Here is a 12,171-nt window from a genome sequence, read left to right on the forward strand (position 1 = left end):
TGGGTAGAATATATATCCCACGGGGGTAAAATTGAAAAAATGTGCAAAAAAATTTTTTTTGGACTTAGCCATTTTTCTGACGTTTATCAGACTTTCAGATAGGGCAAATGTCAGTGAGCGTTCCGATTTCAGTTCCAGAGCGATTCGCCCAATGAGTCCTTGATATGTAGTCGTTTTCAGCCAATATATTGGATTTTTGAAAATTTCACTTTTTTGTGAAAATATCCACTAAATGAGGGAATAATATGTGTGAGGGTACCCCAGGAGAGTTCCAAATGTGTGTGGGTAGAATATATATCCCACGGGGGTAAAATTGAAAAAAGTTGAAAAAATTTTTTTTTGGACTTAGTCATTTTTTCGGCGTTTATCAGACTTTCAGATAGGGCAAATGTCAGTGAGCGTTCCGATTTCAGTTCCAGAGCGATTCGCCCAATGAGTCCTTGATATTTATTCGTTTTCAGCCAATTTTCTGGATTTTTGAAAATTTCACTTTTTTGTGAAAATATCCACTAAATGAGGGAATAATATGTGTGAGGGTACCCCAGGAAAGTTCCAAATTTGAATGGGTAGAATATATATCCCACGGGGGTAAAATTGAAAAAAGTTTAAACATTTTTTTTTTTGGACTTAGCCATTTTTCCGCCGTTTATCAGACTTTCAGATAGGGCAAATGTCAGTGAGCGTTCCGATTTCAGTTCCAGAGCGATTCGCCCAATGAGTCCTTGATATGTAGTCGTTTTCAGCCAATATATTGGATTTTTGAAAATTTCACTTTTTTGTGAAAATATCCACTAAATGAGGGAATAATATGTGTGAGGGTACCCCAGGAGAGTTCCAAATGTGTGTGGGTAGAATATATATCCCACGGGGGTAAAATTGAAAAAATGTGAAAAAAAAATTTTTTTGGACTTAGCCATTTTTCCGACGTTTATCAGACTTTCAGATAGGGCAAATGTCAGTGAGCGTTCCGATTTCAGTTCCAGAGCGATTCGCCCAATGAGTCCTTGATATTTATTCGTTTTTAGCCAATATTTTGGATTTTTGAAAATTTCACTTTTTTGTGAAAATATCCACTAAATGAGGGAATAATATGTGTGCGGGTAACCCAGGAGAGTTCCAAATGTGTGTGGGTAGAATATATATCCCACGGGGGTAAAATTGAAAAAAGTTGAAAAAATTTTTTTTTTGGACTTTGTCATTTTTTCGGCGTTTATCAGACTTTTAGATAGGGCAAATGTCAGTGAGCGTTCCGATTTCAGTTCCAGAGCGATTCGCCCAATGAGTCCTTGATATTTATTCGTTTTCAGCCAATTTTCTGGATTTTTGAAAATTTCACTTTTTTGTGAAAATATCCACTAAATGAGGGAATAATATGTGTTAGGGTACCCCAGGAGAGTTCCAAATGTGTGTGGGTAGAATATATATCCTACGGGGGTAAAATTAAAAAAAGTTGAAACTTTTTTTTTTGTACTTAGCCATTTTTCCGGCGTTTATCAGACTTTCAGATAGGGCAAATGTCAGTGAGCTTTCCGATTTCAGTTCCAGAGCGATTCGCCCAATGAGTCCTTGATATGTAGTCGTTTTCAGCCAATATTTTGGATTTTTGAAAATTTCACTTTTTTGTGAAAATATCCACTAAATGAGGGATAATATGTGTTAGGGTAACCCAGGAGTGTTCCAAATGTGTGTGGGTAGAATATATATCCCACGGGGGTAAAATTGAAAAAAGTTGAAAAAATTTTTTTTTGGACTTAGTCATTTTTTCGGCGTTTATCAGACTTTCAGATAGGGCAAATGTCAGTGAGCGTTCCGATTTCAGTTCCAGAGCGATTCGCCCAATGAGTCCTTCATATTTAGTCGTTTTCAGCCAATATTTTGGATTTTTGAAAATTTCACTTTTTTGTGAAAATGTCCACTAAATGAGGGAATAATATGTGTGAGGGTACCCCAGGAGTGTTCCAAATGTGCGTGGGTAGAATATATATCCCACGGGGGTAAAATTGAAAAAAGTTGAAACATTTTTTTTTTTGGACTTAGCCATTTTTCCGCCGTTTATCAGACTTTCAGATAGGGCAAATGTCAGTGAGCGTTCCGATTTCAGTTCCAGAGCGATTCGCCCAATGAGTCCTTGACATTTATTTGTTTTTAGCCAATATTCTGGATTTTTGAAAATTTCACTTTTTTGTGAAAATATCCACTAAATGAGGAAATAATATGTGTGCGGGTAACCCAGGAGAGTTCCAAATGTGTGTGGGTAGAATATATATCCCACGGGGGTAAAATTGAAAAAAGTTGAAAAAAATTTTTTTTTGGACTTAGTCATTTTTCCGGCGTTTATCAGACTTTCAGATAGGGCAAATGTCAGTGAGCGTTCCGATTTCAGTTCCAGAGTGATTCGCCCAATGAGCCCTTGATATTTATTCGTTTTCAGCCAATTTTCTGGATTTTTGAAAATTTCACTTTTTTTGTGAAAATATCCACTAAATGAGGGAATAATATGTGTGAGGGTACCCCAGGAGAGTTCCAAATGTGTGTGGGTAGAATATATATCCCACGGGGGTAAAATTGAAAAAAGTTTAAAAAAATTTTTTTTTGGACTTAGTCATTTTTTCGGCGTTTATCAGACTTTCAGATAGGTCAAATGTCAGTGAGCGTTCCGATTTCAGTTCCAGAGCGATTCGCCCAATGAGTCCTTGATATTTATTCGTTTTCAGCCAATTTTCTGGATTTTTGAAAATTTCACTTTTTTGCGAAAATATCCACTAAATGAGGGAATAATATGTGTGAGGGTACCCCAGGAAAGTTCCAAATGTGTGTGGGTAGAATATATATCCCACGGGGGTAAAATTGAAAAAATGTGAAAAAAATTTTTTTTTGGACTTAGCCATTTATCCGCCGTTTATCAGACTTTCAGATAGGGCAAATGTCAGTGAGCATTCCGATTTCAGTTCCAGAGCGATTCGCCCAATGAGTCCTTGATATGAAGTCGTTTTCAGCCAATATATTGGATTTTTGAAAATTTCACTTTTTTGTGAAAATATCCACTAAATGAGGGAATAATATGTGTGAGGGTACCCCAGGAGAGTTCCAAATGTGTGTGGGTAGAATATATATCCCACGGGGGTAAAATTGAAAAAATGTGAAAAAAAATTTTTTTTGGACTTAGCCATTTTTCCGACGTTTATCAGACTTTCAGAGAGGGCAAATGTCAGTGAGCGTTCCGATTTCAGTTCCAGAGCGATTCGCCCAATGAGTCCTTGATATTTAGTCGTTTTCAGACAATATTTTGGATTTTTGAAAATTTCACTTTTTTGTGAAAATATCCACTAAATGAGGGAATAATATGTGTGAGGGAACCCCAGGAGAGTTCCAAATGTGTGTGGGTAGAATATATATCCCACGGGGTTAAAGTTGAAAAAAGTTGAAACATTTTTTTTTTTGGACTTAGTCATTTTTCCGCCGTTTATCAGACTTTCAGATAGGGCAAATGTCAGTGAGCGTTCCGATTTCAGTTCCAGAGCGATTCGCCCAATGAGTCCTTGATATTTATTCGTTTTCAGCCAATTTTCTGGATTTTTGAAAATTTCACTTTTTTTGTGAAAATATCCACTAAATGAGGGAATAATATGTGTTAGGGTACCCCAGGAGAGTTCCAAATGTGTGTGGGTAGAATATATATCCCACGGGGGTAAAATTGAAAAAATGTGAAAAATTTTTTTTTTTGGACTTAGTCATTTTTTCGGCGTTTATCAGACTTTCAGATAGGGCAAATGTCAGTGAGCGTTCCGATTTCAGTTCCAGAGCGATTCGCCCAATGAGTCCTTGATATTTATTCGTTTTTAGTTAATATTTTGGATTTTTGAAAATTTCACTTTTTTGTGAAAATGTCCACTAAATGAGGGAATAATATGTGTGAGGGTACCCCAGGAGAGTTCCAAATGTGTGTGGGTAGAATATATATCCCACGGGGGTAAAATTTAAAAAAGTTGAAAAATTTTTTTTTTTGGACTTAGTCATTTTTTCGGCGTTTATCAGACTTTCAGATAGGGCAAATGTCAGTGAGCGTTCCGATTTCAGTACCAGAGCGATTCGCCCAATGAGTCCTTGATATTTATTCGTTTTTAGCCAATATTTTGGATTTTTGAAAATTTCACTTTTTTGTGAAAATATCCACTAAATGAGGAAATAATATGTGTGAGGGTACCCCAGGAAAGTTCCAAATGTGTGTGGGTAGAATATATATCCCACGGGGGTAAAATTGAAAAAATGTGCAAAAAAATTTTTTTTGGACTTAGCCATTTTTCTGACGTTTATCAGACTTTCAGATAGGGCAAATGTCAGTGAGCGTTCCGATTTCAGTTCCAGAGCGATTCGCCCAATGAGTCCTTGATATGTAGTCGTTTTCAGCCAATATATTGGATTTTTGAAAATTTCACTTTTTTGTGAAAATATCCACTAAATGAGGGAATAATATGTGTGAGGGTACCCCAGGAGAGTTCCAAATGTGTGTGGGTAGAATATATATCCCACGGGGGTAAAATTGAAAAAAGTTGAAAAAATTTTTTTTTGGACTTAGTCATTTTTTCGGCGTTTATCAGACTTTCAGATAGGGCAAATGTCAGTGAGCGTTCCGATTTCAGTTCCAGAGCGATTCGCCCAATGAGTCCTTGATATTTATTCGTTTTCAGCCAATTTTCTGGATTTTTGAAAATTTCACTTTTTTGTGAAAATATCCACTAAATGAGGGAATAATATGTGTGAGGGTACCCCAGGAAAGTTCCAAATTTGAATGGGTAGAATATATATCCCACGGGGGTAAAATTGAAAAAAGTTTAAACATTTTTTTTTTTGGACTTAGCCATTTTTCCGCCGTTTATCAGACTTTCAGATAGGGCAAATGTCAGTGAGCGTTCCGATTTCAGTTCCAGAGCGATTCGCCCAATGAGTCCTTGATATGTAGTCGTTTTCAGCCAATATATTGGATTTTTGAAAATTTCACTTTTTTGTGAAAATATCCACTAAATGAGGGAATAATATGTGTGAGGGTACCCCAGGAGAGTTCCAAATGTGTGTGGGTAGAATATATATCCCACGGGGGTAAAATTGAAAAAATGTGAAAAAAAAATTTTTTTGGACTTAGCCATTTTTCCGACGTTTATCAGACTTTCAGATAGGGCAAATGTCAGTGAGCGTTCCGATTTCAGTTCCAGAGCGATTCGCCCAATGAGTCCTTGATATTTATTCGTTTTTAGCCAATATTTTGGATTTTTGAAAATTTCACTTTTTTGTGAAAATATCCACTAAATGAGGGAATAATATGTGTGCGGGTAACCCAGGAGAGTTCCAAATGTGTGTGGGTAGAATATATATCCCACGGGGGTAAAATTGAAAAAAGTTGAAAAAATTTTTTTTTTGGACTTTGTCATTTTTTCGGCGTTTATCAGACTTTTAGATAGGGCAAATGTCAGTGAGCGTTCCGATTTCAGTTCCAGAGCGATTCGCCCAATGAGTCCTTGATATTTATTCGTTTTCAGCCAATTTTCTGGATTTTTGAAAATTTCACTTTTTTGTGAAAATATCCACTAAATGAGGGAATAATATGTGTTAGGGTACCCCAGGAGAGTTCCAAATGTGTGTGGGTAGAATATATATCCTACGGGGGTAAAATTAAAAAAAGTTGAAACTTTTTTTTTTGTACTTAGCCATTTTTCCGGCGTTTATCAGACTTTCAGATAGGGCAAATGTCAGTGAGCTTTCCGATTTCAGTTCCAGAGCGATTCGCCCAATGAGTCCTTGATATGTAGTCGTTTTCAGCCAATATTTTGGATTTTTGAAAATTTCACTTTTTTGTGAAAATATCCACTAAATGAGGGATAATATGTGTTAGGGTAACCCAGGAGTGTTCCAAATGTGTGTGGGTAGAATATATATCCCACGGGGGTAAAATTGAAAAAAGTTGAAAAAATTTTTTTTTGGACTTAGTCATTTTTTCGGCGTTTATCAGACTTTCAGATAGGGCAAATGTCAGTGAGCGTTCCGATTTCAGTTCCAGAGCGATTCGCCCAATGAGTCCTTCATATTTAGTCGTTTTCAGCCAATATTTTGGATTTTTGAAAATTTCACTTTTTTGTGAAAATGTCCACTAAATGAGGGAATAATATGTGTGAGGGTACCCCAGGAGTGTTCCAAATGTGCGTGGGTAGAATATATATCCCACGGGGGTAAAATTGAAAAAAGTTGAAACATTTTTTTTTTTGGACTTAGCCATTTTTCCGCCGTTTATCAGACTTTCAGATAGGGCAAATGTCAGTGAGCGTTCCGATTTCAGTTCCAGAGCGATTCGCCCAATGAGTCCTTGACATTTATTTGTTTTTAGCCAATATTCTGGATTTTTGAAAATTTCACTTTTTTGTGAAAATATCCACTAAATGAGGAAATAATATGTGTGCGGGTAACCCAGGAGAGTTCCAAATGTGTGTGGGTAGAATATATATCCCACGGGGGTAAAATTGAAAAAAGTTGAAAAAAATTTTTTTTTGGACTTAGTCATTTTTCCGGCGTTTATCAGACTTTCAGATAGGGCAAATGTCAGTGAGCGTTCCGATTTCAGTTCCAGAGTGATTCGCCCAATGAGCCCTTGATATTTATTCGTTTTCAGCCAATTTTCTGGATTTTTGAAAATTTCACTTTTTTTGTGAAAATATCCACTAAATGAGGGAATAATATGTGTGAGGGTACCCCAGGAGAGTTCCAAATGTGTGTGGGTAGAATATATATCCCACGGGGGTAAAATTGAAAAAAGTTTAAAAAAATTTTTTTTTGGACTTAGTCATTTTTTCGGCGTTTATCAGACTTTCAGATAGGTCAAATGTCAGTGAGCGTTCCGATTTCAGTTCCAGAGCGATTCGCCCAATGAGTCCTTGATATTTATTCGTTTTCAGCCAATTTTCTGGATTTTTGAAAATTTCACTTTTTTGCGAAAATATCCACTAAATGAGGGAATAATATGTGTGAGGGTACCCCAGGAAAGTTCCAAATGTGTGTGGGTAGAATATATATCCCACGGGGGTAAAATTGAAAAAATGTGAAAAAAATTTTTTTTTGGACTTAGCCATTTTTCCGACGTTTATCAGACTTTCAGATAGGGCAAATGTCAGTGAGCGTTCCGATTTCAGTTCCAGAGCGATTCGCCCAATGAGTCCTTGATATGTAGTCGTTTTCAGCCAATATATTGGATTTTTGAAAATTTCACTTTTTTGTGAAAATATCCACTAAATGAGGGAATAATATGTGTGAGGGTAACCCAGGAGTGTTCCAAATGTGTGTGGGTAGAATATATATCCCACGGGGGTAAAATTGAAAAAAGTTGAAAAAATTTTTTTTTGGACTTAGTCATTTTTTCGGCGTTTATCAGACTTTCAGATAGGGCAAATGTCAGTGAGCGTTCCGATTTCAGTTCCAGAGCGATTCGCCCAATGAGTCCTTGACATTTATTTGTTTTTAGCCAATATTCTGGATTTTTGAAAATTTCACTTTTTTGTGAAAATATCCACTAAATGAGGAAATAATATGTGTGCGGGTAACCCAGGAGAGTTCCAAATGTGTGTGGGTAGAATATATATCCCACGGGGGTAAAATTGAAAAAAGTTGAAAAAAATTTTTTTTTGGACTTAGTCATTTTTCCGGCGTTTATCAGACTTTCAGATAGGGCAAATGTCAGTGAGCGTTCCGATTTCAGTTCCAGAGCGATTCGCTCAATGAGTCCTTGATATTTATTCGTTTTCAGCCAATTTTCTGGATTTTTGAAAATTTCACTTTTTTGTGAAAATATCCACTAAATGAGGGAATAATATGTGTGAGGGTACCCCAGGAAAGTTCCAAATGTGTGTGGGTAGAATATATATCCCACGGGGGTAAAATTTAAAAAAGTTGAAAATTTTTTTTTTTGGACTTAGTCATCTTTCCGGCGTTTATCAGACTTTCAGATAGGGCAAATGTCAGTGAGCGTTCCGATTTCAGTTCCAGAGTGATTCGCCCAATGAGCCCTTGATATTTATTCGTTTTCAGCCAATTTTCTGGATTTTTGAAAATTTCACTTTTTTTGTGAAAATATCCACTAAATGAGGGAATAATATGTGTGAGGGTACCCCAGGAGAGTTCCAAATGTGTGTGGGTAGAATATATATCCCACGGGGGTAAAATTGAAAAAATGTGAAAAAAATTTTTTTTTGGACTTAGCCATTTTTCCGACGTTTATCAGACTTTCAGATAGGGCAAATGTCAGTGAGCGTTCCGATTTCAGTTCCAGAGCGATTCGCCCAATGAGTCCTTGATATGTAGTCGTTTTCAGCCAATATATTGGATTTTTGAAAATTTCACTTTTTTGTGAAAATATCCACTAAATGAGGGAATAATATGTGTGAGGGTACCCCAGGAGAGTTCCAAATGTGTGTGGGTAGAATATATATCCCACGGGGGTAAAATTGAAAAAATGTGAAAAAAAAATTTTTTTGGACTTAGCCATTTTTCCGACGTTTATCAGACTTTCAGATAGGGCAAATGTCAGTGGGCGTTCCGATTTCAGTTCCAGAGCGATTCGCCCAATGAGTCCTTGATATTTATTCGTTTTCAGCCAATTTTCTGGATTTTTGAAAATTTCACTTTTTTGTGAAAATATCCACTAAATGAGGTAATAATATGTGTGAGGGTACCCCAGGAGAGTTCCAAATGTGTGTGGGTAGAATATATATCCTACGGGGGTAAAATTAAAAAAAGTTGAAACTTTTTTTTTTGTACTTAGCCATTTTTCCGGCGTTTATCAGACTTTCAGATAGGTCAAATGTCAGTGAGCGTTCCGATTTCAGTTCCAGAGCGATTCGCCCAATGAGTCCTTGATATTTATTCGTTTTCAGCCAATTTTTTGGATTTTTGAAAATTTCACTTTTTTGTGAAAATATCCACTAAATGAGGGAATAATATGTGTGAGGGTACCCCAGGAGTGTTCCAAATGTGTGTGGGTAGAATATATATCCCACGGGGGTAAAATTGAAAAAAGTTGAAAAAATTTTTTTTTGGACTTAGTCATTTTTTCTGCGTTTATCAGACTTTCAGATAGGGCAAATGTCAGTGAGCGTTCCGATTTCAGTTCCAGAGCGATTCGCCCAATGAGTCCTTGACATTTATTTGTTTTTAGCCAATATTCTGGATTTTTGAAAATTTCACTTTTTTGTGAAAATATCCACTAAATGAGGGAATAATATGTGTGAGGGTACCCCAGGAAAGTTCCAAATGTGCGTGGGTAGAATATATATCCCACGGGGGTAAAATTTAAAAAAGTTGAAAATTTTTTTTTTTTGGACTTAGTCATCTTTCCGGCGTTTATCAGACTTTCAGATAGGGCAAATGTCAGTGAGCGTTCCGATTTCAGTTCCAGAGTGATTCGCCCAATGAGCCCTTGATATTTATTCGTTTTCAGCCAATTTTCTGGATTTTTGAAAATTTCACTTTTTTTGTGAAAATATCCACTAAATGAGGGAATAATATGTGTGAGGGTACCCCAGGAGAGTTCCAAATGTGTGTGGGTAGAATATATATCCCACGGGGGTAAAATTGAAAAAATGTGAAAAAAATTTTTTTTTGGACTTAGCCATTTTTCCGACGTTTATCAGACTTTCAGATAGGGCAAATGTCAGTGAGCGTTCCGATTTCAGTTCCAGAGCGATTCGCCCAATGAGTCCTTGATATTTATTCGTTTTCAGCCAATTTTCTGGATTTTTGAAAATTTCACTTTTTTGTGAAAATATCCACTAAATGAGGTAATAATATGTGTTAGGGTACCCCAGGAGAGTTCCAAATGTGTGTGGGTAGAATATATATCCTACGGGGGTAAAATTAAAAAAAGTTGAAACTTTTTTTTTTGTACTTAGCCATTTTTCCGGCGTTTATCAGACTTTTAGATAGGTCAAATGTCAGTGAGCGTTCCGATTTCAGTTCCAGAGCGATTCGCCCAATGAGTCCTTGATATTTATTCGTTTTCAGCCAATTTTCTGGATTTTTGAAAATTTCACTTTTTTGTGAAAATATCCACTAAATGAGGGAATAATATGTGTGAGGGTACCCCAGGAAAGTTCCAAATGTGTGTGGGTAGAATATATATCCCACGGGGGTAAAATTGAAAAAATGTGAAAAAAATTTTTTTTTGGACTTAGCCATTTTTCCGACGTTTATCAGACTTTCAGATAGGGCAAATGTCAGTGAGCGTTCCGATTTCAGTTCCAGAGCGATTCGCCCAATGAGTCCTTGATATGTAGTCGTTTTCAGCCAATATATTGGATTTTTGAAAATTTCACTTTTTTGTGAAAATATCCACTAAATGAGGGAATAATATGTGTGAGGGTACCCCAGGAGAGTTCCAAATGTGTGTGGGTAGAATATATATCCCACGGGGGTAAAATTGAAAAAATGTGAAAAAAAAATTTTTTTGGACTTAGCCATTTTTCCGACGTTTATCAGACTTTCAGATAGGGCAAATGTCAGTGAGCGTTCCGATTTCAGTTCCAGAGCGATTCGCCCAATGAGTCCTTGATATTTATTCGTTTTCAGCCAATTTTCTGGATTTTTGAAAATTTCACTTTTTTGTGAAAATATCCACTAAATGAGGTAATAATATGTGTTAGGGTACCCCAGGAGAGTTCCAAATGTGTGTGGGTAGAATATATATCCTACGGGGGTAAAATTAAAAAAAGTTGAAACTTTTTTTTTTGTACTTAGCCATTTTTCCGGCGTTTATCAGACTTTCAGATAGGTCAAATGTCAGTGAGCGTTCCGATTTCAGTTCCAGAGCGATTCGCCCAATGAGTCCTTGATATTTATTCGTTTTCAGCCAATTTTCTGGATTTTTTAAAATTTCACTTTTTTGTGAAAATATCCACTAAATGAGGGAATAATATGTGTGAGGGTACCCCAGGAAAGTTCCAAATGTGTGTGGGTAGAATATATATCCCACGGGGGTAAAATTGAAAAAATGTGAAAAAAATTTTTTTTTGGACTTAGCCATTTTTCCGACGTTTATCAGACTTTCAGATAGGGCAAATGTCAGTGAGCGTTCCGATTTCAGTTCCAGAGCGATTCGCCCAATGAGTCCTTGATATGTAGTCGTTTTCAGCCAATATATTGGATTTTTGAAAATTTCACTTTTTTGTGAAAATATCCACTAAATGAGGGAATAATATGTGTGAGGGTACCCCAGGAGAGTTCCAAATGTGTGTGGGTAGAATATATATCCCACGGGGGTAAAATTGAAAAAATGTGAAAAAAAAATTTTTTTGGACTTAGCCATTTTTCCGACGTTTATCAGACTTTCAGATAGGGCAAATCTCAGTGAGCGTTCCGATTTCAGTTCCAGAGCGATTCGCCCAATGAGTCCTTGATATTTATTCGTTTTCAGCCAATTTTCTGGATTTTTGAAAATTTCACTTTTTTGTGAAAATATCCACTAAATGAGGTAATAATATGTGTTAGGGTACCCCAGGAGAGTTCCAAATGTGTGTGGGTAGAATATATATCCTACGGGGGTAAAATTAAAAAAAGTTGAAACTTTTTTTTTTGTACTTAGCCATTTTTCCGGCGTTTATCAGACTTTCAGATAGGGCAAATGTCAATGAGCTTTCCGATTTCAGTTCCAGAGCGATTCGCCCAATGAGTCCTTGATATGTAGTCGTTTTCAGCCAATATTTTGGATTTTTGAAAATTTCACTTTTTTGTGAAAATATCCACTAAATGAGGGAATAATATGTGTTAGGGTAACCCAGGAGTGTTCCAAATGTGTGTGGGTAGAATATATATCCCACGGGGGTAAAATTGAAAAAAGTTGAAAAAATTTTTTTTTGGACTTAGTCATTTTTTCGGCGTTTATCAGACTTTCAGATAGGGCAAATGTCAGTGAGCGTTCCGATTTCAGTTCCAGAGCGATTCGCCCAATGAGTCCTTGATATTTATTCGTTTTCAGCCAATTTTCTGGATTTTTGAAAATTTCACTTTTTTGTGAAAATATCCACTAAATGAGGGAATAATATGTGTGAGGGTACCCCAGGAAAGTTCCAAATTTGAATGGGTAGAATATATATCCCACGGGGGTAAAATTGAAAAAAGTTTAAACATTTTTTTTTTTGG

The sequence above is a fragment of the Phyllobates terribilis genome, unplaced genomic scaffold (genome assembly GCF_046119375.1).
Source record: "Phyllobates terribilis strain yellow unplaced genomic scaffold, ASM4611937v1 Scaffold_72__1_contigs__length_7157903, whole genome shotgun sequence".
NCBI classification, from domain to species: Eukaryota; Metazoa; Chordata; class Amphibia; order Anura; family Dendrobatidae; genus Phyllobates; species Phyllobates terribilis.